Here is a 15,989-nt window from a genome sequence, read left to right as displayed (position 1 = left end):
GTCCATCCTTACACAATGCTGCTGAGTGATCTTCTGCACCCCGCGTGAAAGCATTACCATTCTGCGAAGACGGACATCTTTCACAGCCTGGCAGTGCCCCCTTACACACACAGCGCGGGCAGCCACCACAAGGCTGAAGGAGCGTTACACTGACATTATCTATATGCCACGACCTTCTCAGTCACCAGATCCGACCCCAACAGGTCATTTAAGGGACATTCTAGAGCAACACCTGAGACAGCGTGTTCCACTTCCATCTAACCGAGCGCGAGGTGACTGCAGTGCTTGTGGAAGAGTGGTGTCATATTCCCTCTTGCAGACCTCCAGACTCTGGTACATGCAGCCCACACTGGCCACATGTGGTGGTCCAGCACCGTATTAGTGACTTTATACTGCTGTCATCCTTATTTTGTTCACTATTCTATTCAATTTGCCTTTATTCAAGTCTCGGAAAATCATTCAGGGTGGCCCTCATTTACAATGATGCCAAAAGAAAAAAAATATCAAAACCAACATCATAAAACAAATAAAACAGTGTGAGCAACTACTTACATACAAACATACTCTTTCTCCCAGTCTCTCTTTCTGTCTCTCATTCTCTCTCTTTTTCATGGACACACACACACACACAGCCCATTTCTAAATCTTTTTTCAGATTCTGTTCTTCTGGCGAGATATTAAGCATTTCTGTTTGAATGATCCCAGCCTCTCTGGGCAAAGTGCCTGTCTGGAGGTGATAGAGACAAACGTGGTACCTTCAGGCTTTTGGAAATTGCTTCCAAGGATGAACCAGATTTGTGGAGGTCCACAATTTTCTATCGGAGGTCTTGGCTGATTTCTTTTGATTTTCCCATGATGTCAAGCAAACAGGCAATGTGTTTTAAGGTAGGCCTTAAAATACATCCACAGGTACACTTCCAATTGACTCAAATAATGTCAATTAGCCTATCAGAAGTTTCTAAAGCCATGACATCATTTTCTGGAATTTTCCAAGCTGTTTAAAGGCACAGTCAACTTAGTGCATGTAAACTTCTAACCCACTGGAATTGTGATATAGTGAATTAAAAGTGAAATAATCTGTCTGTAAACAATTGTTGGAAAAATTACTTGTGTCATGCACAAAGTAGATGTCCTAACTGACTTGCCAACACTATAGTTTGCCAACATGAAATCTGTGGAGTGGTTAAAAATGAGTTTTAATGACTTCAACCTAAGTAAACTTCCAACTTCAACTGTACATACAGTATATATGCATTATATACTGTATGCATACACATGTAATGACATGTACTGTACATACATACTTAAATGCATGCACACATTCACATATGTAAAAGAACAGTAGAAAGCAGGCAAGGAAACAAACAGTAACATCTATGTTATCCTGTATCATATGGCCCATAGGCTCAGACTGTCAACATTACAAGCCCATTCTTTCAAAGCAAGCATAGCTGATGATACACTGATATGACCCTGCATATAACACCATGCTTCAAGCTACTATACAGAACGTGGGACAGCCCACAGTGGAACCAGCCTCTCTGGAACAGCTCTACCATAGATATAAAGCACAGTAGGGCTGCCCCCGACCAAAGATTTTCCTAGTTGACTAGTAGTTGTTAGTTCAAGCCATTAGTCAACTAGTCGTCGCACGTTTATGATATTAATTTAATTATTGAAATTTTTTTTTTTTTGGGCATCAGAAAATGGTTTGAGTTCCAGGGCTGAGAAAGAATGTTATAAGTAACATTGTTAACACTGTGCTACATTACAGAGAAATACAAAACCGTAATAATGAGCCTTTAAAATATAAATTTTACAAGTGCACGCATGAAAGCAATTCGCCTGTTAACGACAATGCTAACGGCAAAAGTGGTAATGATTCTGAATGTGTCAGAACAGCCAGCAAGGAGACTGAACATTTTGTTAATTTATTTCAACACAGTATAACATCACACAACTTATGAACTTGTAACACCAACACAGTAACTTTGTTAAAATACGAAATTGAAAAAATATTTTAGTTTCTTTTTAAAATATAGTACAGCAAACTGAAACACTTGCAGAGAAATATCAGTGCAAAAATAAACAGACATACGGAGAAGTAGCCTCAACTTGGAATGAAAACTTTCTATTTTTCAGAATGGTCAGAATGCAAACGAAAATGTAACATTAACACATTTAATGGCAGCAATGTTGCTGTGTATGATTCGTTTCATGTTTATGGCCCTGAGTTAGAGTACATGGTCGTAGCCCTAACTTCCGTGTCATTTGTGGAATAGACGGCCGTGCAGAAGATTAAAGTGTTTTCAATTCGTTCTACTAGCACGTTAAGTGCATGCATGCTTTGTATGGCGAATGGACGTCCGCCAGTAAACCGGACTCCAGGGACCGAACTAAAGCTACGAGATAGAGAGTAAAAAACACCTATGTTGCAAACACATCTCTGCATGTAGAGTTTGCATGTCACCTTCTTGGGGTCCACGCTTGAAATGATCCCACATGTTGGATGATTTCCTGCCTGACATAGTCTAATAACAACAAGGCGCCGCTCCCGAATGGAGTTTGAGGGGAGTGTTTTTTATTATTATTTTTTTATTCAATGAAAACTTGGTCGACTAAGACTCTTCTCATCTACTAACGGTTTGGTCGACTATTATTTAGGGCAGCCCTAAAGCACAGACAGGCCACTACTTCTATGTACACTATGTACAGTGGTCACTGGTTTCAGATGACGCTTCTGCCGCGAGAGATTTTTCCGGCAGCGGCAAATTTGCATATTTTCATGTGAGCACTCAAAACCATATTTGGCAGTTAGCACTTCAACTGTGGCACTCATGAGCAAAGTAGAACAGTGTTACCGCCGCTCTTATTTTAACGGGAAAGGAAAGGACAGGAAAATACATTTCAAAGATAAGCTGAAAATAGGGACATGCTTGTTACCCATAACATTTTTGTGTGTATTTGAGTGACATTTATGTCTATAAATGGTTATTCAATGAACTTTGTGGTCAGACTGTGTGCAACTTAATAATCATCAGATAATTTTGAGCACAGTCTAAAGTCATCCATTACATTACATTACATTACAGGCATTTAGCAGACGCTCTTATCCAGAGCGACTTACACAACTTCTACATAGCATTTTTTACATTGTATCCATTTATACAGCTGGATATGTACTGAAGCAATGCAGGTTAAGTACCTTGCTCAAGGGTACAACGGCAGTGTCCTTACCCGGGAATCGAACCTGCGACCTTTCGGTTACAAGTCTAGTTCCCTACCCACTGTGCTACACTCCGTCCATGTTAGTTTCACTTAGGATATAGGGTAGAGTTTGTATAAATGTAACGCATCATAAACACGGTAAATAACTTTTTGTTCACTGCTGCTAGTTGTCATTTGAGAATTGTATGCACAATACACAATGCACAATGCACACTATATAACAAAAACGCTATATTTCAGAAATACAACTATTGGAATTGATCCAGCTGTGTACTTTATTTCAAGAAAATAGTTTTGCAACATAGACTATTGTTTTATAATATGCATGTTGTTGTGGGAAGTAACAGGAGTAATAAAAACACAGCCTTTTAGATGTTTAACGACCACATATTTGTGTAAAAACCTACAGAAATATTTTTTATGTTCTATTTGCTCAAAGATTTGTAAGAAAGCATGTGAAACCTCTGTTCTCCCGGCAGGTTCCTTCTGTTTCGCAAATGAGTAATTAGAGGCGTAAATCGGACAGTATCGGACTTATTTTTAATCCATAATAGCATAAATGCTACAGTATAATCAAATAATAATATATAAATCACTGACTTTCCAGAACATAAGAAAATAGTTATTTCCTTTAATACGATGTTAAAAAATTAGCTGCTTCCCTCGACAAGTAATAACTATCATTGGGGAGAAAGGATCTGTGTAGTTTTTGACCAATCGTTTTCCGTTTCAGGAACAGAAATTAAAAAGCAAGAAATTTAATAGATGTTCGATATTCATTTTGAAACATAAAATTGAAAAACGAGAATCAATTGGTTATTCGTGTTGCTGACTGATATTACACATACAATTACATAAACTGAACTAGCTCTCGATTTTAAAGTTTATGGTATTATGTTCGGTTTTTATTATAACAAAAAGGTTAGATTTTTTAATAAGTACCCAATTGACTTTGGTTCATATTAAATCGTATTAAAGAAAATAGCTATTTGAGTAGCATTTATGAAATTGTGAAAAATAAACTGTTTGCTGAAAAATCGCCAAAACTGGTTTGACGTCCCTGTTAGGGTCTCACAAGTTTTATGTTGCAAACTGTTGTAATCATTTTTTTTTTTTAAAAGAGAGTTAGCAGATCCATAAAAATATTCGAATGGCTTCTATGCTGATACCAGCCCAATATCAGCTGGTATTAGGACTTTATTTTTCCCAAGTACTAATGTTATCTTAAAATCACAGAGCTAAACTCATTTTAAGATTGCGAATCACCCCGAAATGCAACGCGGTGTGACGTCAAGTACAATGCAGGATAGTGGAAGCTGTTCTTATGAGGAAATATTACACTCTGCTGCCCTCTACTGTCAGAACCCCGCATCCATTTCCTTCTGGCCGGCAGAACTGCCGCCATGGCGGCAAACGTGTCATCTGAAACCAGTGACCACTGGAAGACAAACAAAAGAGCATCCTATTACCAACCACACAAGGGAGCATATACATAACATTCAGAATCTCCAGTGCCTGTTTTTATTGAAAATAATAACTCAGGTTGGGGTCAACTATATTTCAGTCAGGAAATAAACAGAAATGAATGAATTAACAGATCTGAAAATCCCCATGCACTTCAATTCATGAACTGGCTGAACAGAATTGTCTGAACTGAAACGAAATCAACCCCCAAACTGATAATAACTATCAGTTTGAAAACAAAACAACTCTACTGGTTTCTTCCTGTCTCTGGGCCAGAGCCTGGGTACACAGCTCACGGGCACCACTTCATGGGTCCTGTTTGCCCACTGTGGCCAAACAAAAGTGCCCCCTGATCTGCCCCTCTGTAGTGGGCATTCAGCAGCATTGCCACGGTGACCACGGTGCCAGCTGGGCCCTCTTTTCAACCGAGACAGCTTTAGCTGGAGTGGTGGGACACCAGGGGCATAAGCTCAGCTGGGGGGTGGGGGAGGGGTTCACACAGACATGGCTGTGTTTTCTCCTTCCCAAATTCACCACCTCTGCACTGTCATGCTGGAGCTCCACATCACAAATTAAGCAGGCAGCTTTACCATCCCTCCCTGTTTGTTCAATCTGGGGAAAGAGCTTGGATGTTTTTTTTCCTGGAGATTAGCATATTTTAATGAAGATTTTCTCCTCCCTAATACTGAATGCCCAATAATTAGGGTAGGCCTGTCCCAGCAACACAGGATCCTCGGTCAGTTTGGGAGGGGTGCACACCAGCACCCCCTCAACTGCTTGCAGTCAGCCTCCATTTCTGTTCACTCTGCGTTCCACCCACTCACCTACTGGAGCTACAATGGCAGGGGACTGCAAAACTGAATTTAATTAGGCACAACATTCAAGTAAAATCAATATCTCAAGACAAGGAAATAAAACAAAAATGTAAAAAGTTGATCAACTATTTTGTGACTAATTAGTGAGTTTGTTTCAGAAAAAAATATCTGGAACTTTTTTTTTTGCACTCTTTGCATGGATGGTTTTGCACCTCTGGTCCACCCGCATCATTCCAATACTCACAAACACGCAATTCCAATTATCCATGCAAGTCAGTTTTGCTGAATCCTGTTGTGAAGGCTACACCAAACAGAAACTAAGGCTATAGCGTTTCATGGAGAAAAAAAACAGCCCTGCGATAGCAGGATGCACATGTGCACACACCCACACACACAGACACCTCCACACACACACACGCACACACACAGACACTTCCACACACACACACACACACACACACACACACACACACACACACACATCCACAAACACACACACACGCACACACTCACACAGACACATGCACACACACAAACACATGCACAAACACAGACACACACACACATGCACACATACACATACACATCCACACACAAACGCACACATGCACATACAAACATGAACACGTGCACAAACACAAACACACAAACACACATGCACACACGCACGCACACACACACACACACACACACATCCACAAACACACAAACACACATGCACACACGCACACACACACATCCACAAACACACGCACACTCACACAGACACATGCACAAACACACACGCACACATACACAGACACATGCACACACAAACGCACACATGCACATACAAACATGAACACGTGCACAAACACATGCACACACGCACGCACACACACACACACACACATCCACAAACACACACACACACCCACACACACACACATCTACAAACACACGCACACACACGCACACACTCACACAGACACATGCACAAACACAGACACACACACACATGCACACATACACAGACACATCCACACACAAACGCACACACACACATACAAACACAAACACGTGCACAAACACATGCACACACACACGCACGCACATGCACACACACACGCACGCACACACACACACACCCACAGACACACAAATACACACACAGTCTCTGTGTATTCGGGCGTGGGAGAGGGCAGGGGAAAGTGGGAGTGCTATCCTCACTGGTCTTGGTTTCCTGGATAGCGCACCCCCCATCTCAGCCCTGCGTGGGCCAAAAACATCAGTGTGACCCTTTACTGAAACTGCAGGACAGAGAGCCTGGGGCCTCCCCAAACACCCACCACCCCTCCACCCTCTCTGTTTGAGGACAGGGTGCCTAGCAACACCTCCTCAAATGCAAGGGCATCATGTAACAGCAGGGATTACTGATCTGCCATGTGACGGGTCTCTGCTCCCCAGTAACTGAGCCATACAGTCCTGGGGTGGGGACAGGTTGCTGCGCTACAGGGGGGTGTATAGGGGTCAACGGGGACACAGATCTTTACACATGACAGCTGACAGTCTCTCCGTCCGCGCAGCCTCGCTCCGAGGGGCCGGCGGCAGAGCGCAGCGGTCCGGGGTCCAATCTGAGCGCTCATACATGAGGGGCTCACCCGGTCTGGCCTGAGACACCTCACCCTGCGACTGCCTGATTCCGCAGCACTGACCTCGATGCACACCCTGCCCATATAGGAGCCCGCTCGTCTATTTTTAATGGGCAGATTGGTGCTGTAGGCATTCTCTGGTGGGCCCACACACATAGGATAATGTCCATCCATCCTCGCTCTCTATTCTCATGACCATGCTGGTGGAAACAGCCTCTTCTACCGCTAAATAGGCCCCTGTGCATTGTTAGCACATCTCAGTATTGTGTTTTAGATGTGTGCTTGTGCCCGAGTAGGTAAAACAACCAGCCCACCCTCAACGGGGTTTTACTTCACACTTTCACCAAGAAGTAGGGCTCTACAGTTACTCCCATTTCAGGAGCATTTGCTCCTGAAATTTGATGTGTGCTAACTGGAACAATTATTTATGTTCTCTCTGGGAACTATGCAGTCCATTATACAGCACTCTTACATTATAAATCAAAGGCAAAAATAAGGAGAAAAGCACATCACACACAACTGTAATTCAGCACTGTGGATTCGGACCCGTAATGCTGAAAAAAGATCATGCATTGGTAGCCTATGAGATGAACAGCCAAATACGAGTCCCAGATCACAGCTAATTAAATTCAATACGCCAAAAAAAAAAAAAAAAACATTTCTGTTTAAGACACTAAGTCCACATAAACCTCACATTCCTACAACTGGGGTTGAGTCTATTTCGTACAATATCAGTAGAAGGGTAGTGGTACATATACATCCAACCACAGAGACTGAAGCTGTTTGAAAAGGCCACATCACTGCTCTATTACTTGGCTCAAGCTGGATTTTCTCTTCAGACCACAATCTGCAGCAATAGAAAAATACTCTGTGGTCTTCAGATTAATAGGTGGTATTATAATCTTGAGGGGTCCATTCCCAGACCATCTGCCCCGTCACCCATAACCGATTAAGAAAAGGCTTTTCGAGGAGATTTAGGCCCGAACAGCCAGATGACACCGCCTAGCCCAGCTACTCATGCCAGGCTCACATTGAGATTCGTTTTTGAACATGTACAGCCAGCCGCCAGTTGCTAACATTTCAACAAAGAAAAGCCCATTCATTCACAGCCATCACATCCAAAGTGCTCTTTTAGTTCTCTGTTGGCACAGCTGTGGGAATTTGGACTACCCCAAAGAAAAAAATGTTCCTGCTAAGAGGGAATTAGAAGGTAAAGTGATCTAAGTGCTCACAGAAAAATGGAGTCCTACCCTGAAATGACCAAACTCTCGGTTGCTTCATAAATTTACAACTAGTACTGATCTCCTACGTTCTTTTAGTAATTAATTTCACTCACTTGACCCTTACCATTCATCTACTATTTTGTTTTTTAAGTACAGTGAGTATCCATTTCCTGAATAAAAGCATTACTGCTGGTTGAAAGGAGAAAAAAAGGAGAAATGAGAGAGAGGAAGGTTTGAAAGCTAATGATTTAACAGAAGCACAAACGGGGTGATCCGGGAATGTGATTCATTAACACTGTTTTGCCTTGTCATGTTTTACACAACAGCACGACTCTGTCCAAACACACATCTCCAAAAAAAGCTTGGGGATTAGGAAGTGAGTTGGACAATGAGTTGGGATGGAATGTTTCCCGGCCAATTGTGTGGGGGGAGGAGGGGGCATAGGGGCTGAGGGACCTCTCTCTGAACAGCCTCAAGTTTGTGAAGTAGCACTGAAATTAAGTTAGCACTGCAACAAAGCACTGAGATAAAATTTGCGGCAGACACCGCACCCCAAATGTGAGCAACAACCAAACGCCGGGGAGTGGGGCTTGTGATTAAAGTCAGCACATGGGCCCGCACAATCCAGCATAGCATTCCTGCACAAACCATAAAGGGATCGGACTGGCCGTCTTACAGCATCTGTTGCCATCCTTCCGTACAATCCAGTAAATTCTTCCAGAAGATGTTCTACAGTTCTAATCTCTTTTTTCTTCTTCCTTACTAGTTCATGGAAACAGTCATGGCAGAAAATGGAAAGGGGGGGGGGGAAGCAAAGGTTGTTTTGTGGTGAAGCGTGGCAGGAACGTCATGTCATGAAGGACAGGCAACATGGCTTCACGGTTACACACAGACGTGCCCGGAGGGCCTTCTGAAGTCAGTAAAGCATGAAACAATTTGCAATTTGCAAATATTTTACAAAAGTCCATCCTCGTGGACACCCTGATCCTTTGCACGGTAGCTGGGTCTAGAGCAGTGGTTCTCAACCCTGGTCATGTGGACCCACCATGTTTGCTGGTTTTTGTTACAACCTCAGAAACAAGCACTGTATTGTAATGAGCTGCTCATTGTTATCAATTAGACACTTTCCTAGTCCATTGAAGGACGATTTATCCTCTTCAAGCCACATTGTGCCAGAAATAGCTATGTGTAAATGTCCTATGTTCACATTCAAGGAATTTCATTCACTGTGCTCTATGTTCTATAACAGTGGTAACCAACCCTGTTCCTGGAGATCTACTGTCCTGTTGGTTTTCATTTCAAACCTAATTTGGCACACCTGACTCTACTAATTAGTAGCTCAACAAGATCTCTAGCTGTTGAATGAATTGCGCTTTGTTATGGTTAGAGTGAAAATCTACAGGATGGTAGATCTCCAGGAGCAGGGTTGGTTGCCACTGTTCTATAAGACAAATAATCCCAACTGAAAGAAGTTCCTTTTCAAATTGATTCAATCACAAACTGACAGTTGAAATCTGCTGTGAGTGTGCAAACCTACCTAAAATCATCTGTGAAAAATGAATGGGAGGTTAGTGACAGCAAATGGCGACTAGAAAAATTTGCATTGTGTTAAAATAAGTTTAACCAAGCAATTATGGTCTAACTTAAACACATTTTCAACTATTTTACAGTTTTTTTACGATTGCTTAAGCTCGATTTTGAAAACAGAGCTCATTTTGTCAATACACTGTATTCACACAACCACACACACAAGTAGCAGAACACCTCAGATCTTTTGCTATACTATACAATAATTTATAAAAACCCAATTTTGTCACCGTATGGCACAAACATGGTTCATACGATGTGATTCTGTTTGAACCAGTTACACACTGCTGTGCTCAATCTAAAACACTTTTCACATTTCTACTTTTCTAATGATATAGTTTGGGTTTGATTTTTTCAGAGATATTGTTAGAGTAAAGTACATGAATATATTGACCAAACACAACACACAAGACCAGAACTGCACACTGATGAAAATATTTATTTCTCTCCACATTGTAAAATCAGTCAATACATCCATGCATTTCCAAAGGTTGCATTTTGCACTGAAAATCAGAACAGAACATATTCTAAATAGAATATAGTACATAAACACAGCAAAAACATTTGTGGAGACAAAAAAGAAAGCATGAATGAAAAAAAAAATCTTCTTGAATGGCACAGACCCTGCATCAATTTGGTCGCAGGCCCACTCCATGGCTTGAATGTGGGGTATCCTGACATAGGGCTGGAGATCGTAATCCTTCCACTGCCATGCCAAAAAAAACATCTCAATGGGGTTAAGGAAGGGAGAGTATGGTGGAGAGTACTGGAGTGAAAATTGTGGATGCTGATGAAACCAGTTTTGGACCAGAGCAGATCGGTGGAAAGATAAATTGTCCCAGATGGCAATGTATCTCATCTGCTCTGCATCCATTTGGTCTTCTGCTGTGACGATGTTGTGTAGTCTGTCTAAAAATGTGAGTATGTGGGCCGTGTTGTAAGGACCTAAGTTGGCATGGTGGTGGAGGACCCATTCTGCATGATTGCAGCGCATTGTGATGTTACCACGTTGGCTCGGGACATTCAAAATAGCTCGGTGGCCAATGATGTTTCTCCCTCTTCTTCTTACTTTTGTCAGGTTAAACCCAGCCTCATCTATGAGGATAAATCCATGTGGGATTGCATCAGCATCCATTTGCAAAACTCTCTGAAAAAAAGACAACATTGTGTAGTTTAATATAGGCCCACTATAAATTTACGTGTAAAAAGGTTCTGTGTGCAGTGCACAATACTGAAGTGTACATTACTTACCTCCACATATTCATGCCGCAGGCCTTTTACTTTCTCAGAATTTCTTTCAAATGGCACTCGGTAGAGTTGTTTCATCTCTATGTGATGTTTTTTAAGGATTCACCCCAGTGTTGGTAGAAAGACCTGATGGATATTATTGAAAACTGTGTGGTCCTGGAGGATGTTTGTTTGAATTTCTCTGAGGCATATCGCATTATTGGCCAAAACCACATTTACGATAGCTCTCTCTTGTTCCTCTGAGAATATGGAGCCCCTTCCTCCTTGACGTTCTTGACCCTCAATCCTATGTAGACCAATCAAAATACATGGAAAATGTCACAGGACAGCGTACAAGGCATTGTTTCAAACATGGAATGCAGTGAATGGGTACTGATGTAGTGCATATAGTAGGTTACATTGTACTGATATTACTGTAGACAGTAGAGAAAAGTTGTTTTTCACCTGTGCTCTTGTCGAAATGTCCAAATTACTGTTGCAACAGTACATCTGCTGAGGTTGGGCTGAACTCTCTGTCCAGCCTCTCTCAATGTCAAACCATGGTTTACAACATGGTCAACCAATGTTGCTCGAATCTCATCTGATAAATTTGGTCCTCGTCTTCTTTGTCCACGTCCTCCTCCAGGTCTACCTCTACTTCTTCCTCTTCCTCTCCCTACCCCTCTTCCTCCGCAGGCTCCCCCTCTCCCCCTTCCTCTTACTGCAACGTTGCCTTCTATTTTTGTTGAAGACAGGTAAACTCACCTGTTGTCTATTTATAGAGCGTACTGTGTGTAGTGTACTGTGTGTCGTGTTTAGCAAAAAGTGTGAGGCTGAGAATGTGCTTATAGTTGTGCAGATCTAGGCTGAGGTTTAGCTCCTTGAGCGTCAGGTTTCACTAACTGTGTGTTATTTTTAATTTTACTGTGTAAGCAATCGTAAAAAACTGTAATTGAAAATTTTGACAGCATACACAGCGGGTCCCCAGGACTGAGGTTGAGAGCCACTGGTCTAGAGGTAGGCTACAGGGCTGGGCCATGTGTGTGTGCACGTATGTTTTTGTGTGCATGTGTGTATGTGCATGTGCGTGTATGTGTTTGTGTATGTGTGTGTATGTGCATATGTGTGTGTGTGTGTGTGTGTGTGTGTGTGTGTGTGTGTGTGCATGTGCTTGTGTGTGTGTTTGTGTGTGTGTGTGCATGTGTTTGTGTATGTGCGTGTGTATGTGCATATGGGTGTGTGTTTGTGTGTGTGCATGTGTGTTTATGTATCTGTCCAAAACTACTGATGAAACACACGGCTTCCATATGATTTTTTCAATACCTGGAGGAATGGCTCTGCTCTCTTTGCTTTTTTTCCCTAAATGACACTACACACGTGGCATGTATCACCTCCTGTCACTGTTATTACAGAACAAGCGCCAGAAATCACACAGTGTTCTGGAGATTCCAGCGTTTAGCCAGGCACTTCAGATCGCTTTAGCCCGGTGACTCAAAAAACACACATTGTGGAATATTTTAACTGTCTACATTCCATGGGCGGGGGGAGGACAAGAGGCGAGAAACAAACGGGAGACTGATCCTCTGAACCCTGACCTCAGTTATAAAAATAAATATTGCATTGCACACAACCTGTTGTGGAAGGCAAAACAATCAGGCTCATCAGTGCTGTAGATGCATCCACATATGAACTTGTGTTGCATGTTCAGTTGCAACAAACAGGGGATCCAACCACTGCTGTCCTTGCAATTTATGGGTTAAATGGGGCTGTCTGCAATTGATAATAAATTACATTACATTTATTTGGCAAATGCTTTTATCCAAAGCAATGTACAATAAGTGCATACGGAAGGTCATTGGAACAACTATAAAACACAGGTCCGGAAGGTACAATACTCATTATGTAACAGTTATCCATAGCCACAAATATCCAATCCAGTCCAAATACATACTTTTTCCACATTTTCTGTTTGTTGCCAGAACACAGTCTGTCAAATGAAACAGAGTTTTTAGTGTTAGACAATGACAATATGACACATGCTAACAGATCAGTGTGCTATCCACGTCTAGCCAGAGTTTCAGTTACCCTCTTCAGTCAATCAAGCAACACCAAAGATTTCAGACACGACAACAAAGAAAAAAGACATCTATTGCAAGGTTATAAAGTAGGACGGAGTGTGGCACAGTGGGTAAGGAACTGGGCTTGTAACTGAAAGGTCGCAGGTTCGATTCCCGGGTAAGGACACTGCCGTTGTACCCTTGAGCAAGGTACTTAACCTGCATTGCTTCAGTATATATATCCAGCTGTATAAATGGATACAATGTAAAAATGCTATGTAAAAAGTTGTGTAAGTCGCTCTGGATAAGAGCATCTGCTAAATGCCTGTAATGTAATGTAATGTAATGTAGTCTAAAGAGAGGGTGTCCAATCTTATCCAAGAAGGGCTAGCGTGGGTGCAGGTTTTTGTTTTAGCCCAGCACTACAGCACCTTATTCAAACAATTAACAAATCATGGTATTCAAGTCATTATAGAACCTGAATGCAAGGAATTAAGGCCGGTTGCTCAACAGAAAAAGAAGAAAAAACCCTTGAGGATGTGTGGATGACTGCAGTGCATTGTGGGTGTAATTTATGAATAGGAAGAGACCAGTGTCTGGCAGCCTGGTGCTCAGCATTATGGAAGGGCACCGCTGCAAAGTCTCTGCTACACTACCATGGCACCGTGTCCAATAGTGTGAGGGGGTTTGGGCAGGGAGGGGAGTACGCTCTGGCGCTCTGGGCTTGGACACGTCTCGCATTACAAGCTACAAGGCGAAAGAACGATCAGCATAAATTTCAATATGAGATGAAAGGATAAGGGCTTTTTTCAGGGGCAGTTACGCTGAGACGGCATCGGCGTAGGACGCCCCCCCCACAAATGAGCGCCCGCACGGAGCCAGCTTCACTCCGCAGACGCTGCCGTCTACATCCCTGACATCATCTGCACTTTCTTTCACATGGAAATAAAAAAAACACAGACAGGATGAATCCCCCGCTTCCTTTTTTAAAAGAGGACCCAGCCCTGACCAGGGGAAACACTGAAAAGCAGGAGAGGACAACCAGTCTTTTCTTCCTTTACAGACACCTCATTAGAACCACTAATTCAGATGGTAAAACATCTCCAAGGATACTATGTGAATTTAAACATTTTTCACTCCTCCTCTTTCACCCGATCGGTATTAGTCCTGTTGTTTATCCCTGACACTGAAAGAGCGAGGGAGGGAGGAAACGAGATAAAGAGAGAGGGGGAGTGCATAAAAAAGTTCCTACTGTAGAACTTTCCTCTTTCTCTTCTTGGAGAAGTGGAGGGATGAGGGGAAAAAAACCTAGCGTGCAGATCAATCTTAAACATTTACTTTAAAGAAACAATGTCGGAGAGACTAAACAGTAGCAACGCAAGGCCCCTTTTCAAAGAAAGGGCTCACACAAGAGCTTGGAAATCTGCTTGCTGCATTCCTGAAAGTGCCATTTTTGTGTTCAAGTCATTAAAAAAATCAGCCCTAGGACAGTAAATGTACCACCACTCTCAGACTACAGCAACCTTTCTGATAAAGGAAAGTATTCTACTGCAGCAAAGTATTTACAGAACATACAACAGAGAACAACACATTTAAAAAAAACTATTTGATTCCCAGCTCGGGCACTGCCACTGTACCCTTGATCAAGGTGCTTCACCTGCAGAGCTGGCTGCTGGTATAAACACTATGTGGCCATTTAGGGCCGCAACCATCTGTGGGCCACAATGTTGAGTTTATAAATGTTTTTGTGAAAGACATTTTAGTTGTGCAGTATTCACAGGGAGCAAACTTTTTTTTTGATGCCACTGTTCTTGCGCCAGTTCTCTGGCCTGTTATCGGTTCCCTTGGATCGATCTTGCTTAGGGCCCCTAAAATCCTAGAGCACTGTTCACCTGAATTGCTTCAGTAAATATCTAACTGTATGAATGGATTATATGTAAATGGCTTTAGATAACAGCATCTGCTAAATGCCGTAAATGTAATGTAATGAACACGCTCGCTCACCACATGAAGTGAATAAATGAAGCTTTTATCGCTAAATAGCATTTGATATAATTTGCCCAACTATCCACAGCGAACGTGCACTGTGCTAGAAAAAGGGGCCCCACTGTGTGCACTGCAGCACTGGTAAATGGTAAATGGACTGCATTTATATAGCGCTTTTATCCAAAGCGCTTTACAATTGATGCCTCTCATTCGCCAGAGCAGTTAGGGGGTTAGGGGTTAGGTGCCTTGCTCAAGGACACTTCGACATGCCCAGGGCAGGGTTTGAACCGACAACCCTCCGACTGCCAGACAATCGGTCTTACCTCCTGAGCTATGTCGCCCCACATGATCTGGCATGATCTTCATCTCACACAACAGTTTCACCCCTTTTGGCTTGACCAGCCGAATGTCTTCAAACCTTGGCAGGACGGCTGCTGTGCTGCTGCGATGCCACAGACACTGAGCTCCACCAAAGCACAAACCAGGGGACACCCCGCCAGCAACGATATTATTTTATTTGGACAGGATCTCTCTGAATGGAGCGCATTCAAACCCCCAAAACCGCCACAGGGTAGAAAGTAATTATATGCTTTTGCATCCATTCAGATTTTTCTGGCCAGGACCAAATTTAGCACCATCCCCCCTTCCCGCCCCCCCAAAAACAACAAAATCAGAATACTTGAATGTCATAATGTATAATCATAAATTTAGCAATGTAGAAAGAGCCACAAAATGAGTTAAAGAAGTTGGAGTTCAAGGCTGTTTTCATGC

At 42.5% G+C, this 15,989-nt stretch overlaps 1 protein-coding gene and 1 long non-coding RNA gene across 4 annotated transcripts in view; both read right to left on the bottom strand.

The window, feature by feature from the left end:
• gpc5b (glypican 5b) overlaps positions 1–15,989 on the bottom strand; it is a 199,502-nt gene that overhangs the window by 169,380 nt on the left and 14,133 nt on the right. The gene's annotated exons all lie outside the window — the stretch shown is intronic.
• On the bottom strand, positions 10,368–13,337 carry LOC135253435 (uncharacterized). Its single transcript, XR_010329612.1, has 2 exons — positions 11,200–13,337; positions 10,368–11,095 (listed from the first exon to the last, which is right to left on the bottom strand). It is a non-coding gene; the product is annotated as an uncharacterized LOC135253435 (long non-coding RNA).

The sequence above is a fragment of the Anguilla rostrata genome, chromosome 4, assembly GCF_018555375.3.
Source record: "Anguilla rostrata isolate EN2019 chromosome 4, ASM1855537v3, whole genome shotgun sequence".
Taxonomy (NCBI): domain Eukaryota; kingdom Metazoa; phylum Chordata; class Actinopteri; order Anguilliformes; family Anguillidae; genus Anguilla; species Anguilla rostrata.
Note: the sequence above shows the minus strand (reverse complement) of the source record. Positions and strands in the feature narration are given on the sequence as shown.